The sequence below is a fragment of the Acanthopagrus latus genome, chromosome 2 (assembly GCF_904848185.1).
Source record: "Acanthopagrus latus isolate v.2019 chromosome 2, fAcaLat1.1, whole genome shotgun sequence".
Lineage (NCBI taxonomy): Eukaryota > Metazoa > Chordata > Actinopteri > Spariformes > Sparidae > Acanthopagrus > Acanthopagrus latus.
The window spans coordinates 28954916-28955726 of NC_051040.1; positions in this window are offsets into that span (position 1 = coordinate 28954916).

Below are 811 nucleotides of genomic sequence, written 5' to 3' on the forward strand. Positions count from 1 at the left end.
GCTGCGTTCTGCGCCTGTGCAGCGCGTACTCTGAGCTCTGAGGGGGGAACTCAGTGGGGTGTTTTCTTGGAATCACACACACACACACACACACACGCACGCACACACACACACGCACGCACGCACACATACACACTGCTACGTTGCACGCACAGTTGCTCAGCCCCCTGGATGTGTGAAGGCAGCAGGGAGAGAGAGATTTGTCCCCCTGCGTCTCTCACCGGACTGGCCCTGACGCTGCAACCGGGGAGCAGTGCCTTCTGGGCGGACTGTGCTTCCTCTGAGCATCGGCAACATCCAGTCAATGTACAACACCACCACATTCATCTGTTACACCTCTAACATGTAGGCTACGGTTGTAATCCATTTGCGGTGTAACATGTTTCTGTATCATCTTGCGGACGTGAACTTGTCGACATGAAGGCGCTGAGGTGTGAACCATCTCCAACCACCAGCACCTCAGGGAGCCCTCCATTCACCTGGGCTGATGCTGACAGGATGCCCGCGGATTCTAAGCGGAACACACGTGGGCACAATGCAAAATCATCTGCGGCAATTAACACTGACAAATAAATATTTGAGCTCAGCAGAATAACTTTGCTCGAGAAGTTCATTCCTCGCCTCGAGATAACATGATCGGCCCTCAGCGACGATCCAGGCCAAGAACTGGCCCCAGATCCCAGGAGTCAGCAACACTCAGAGCTGTTACCCACCAAACCAGGCTTTACTTCTGACCTCCACTGTGTTTCTGTATCAGTGAATATTACATAGAAAATAAAAGTCTACGTTATTTAATATCTCAAACACAATC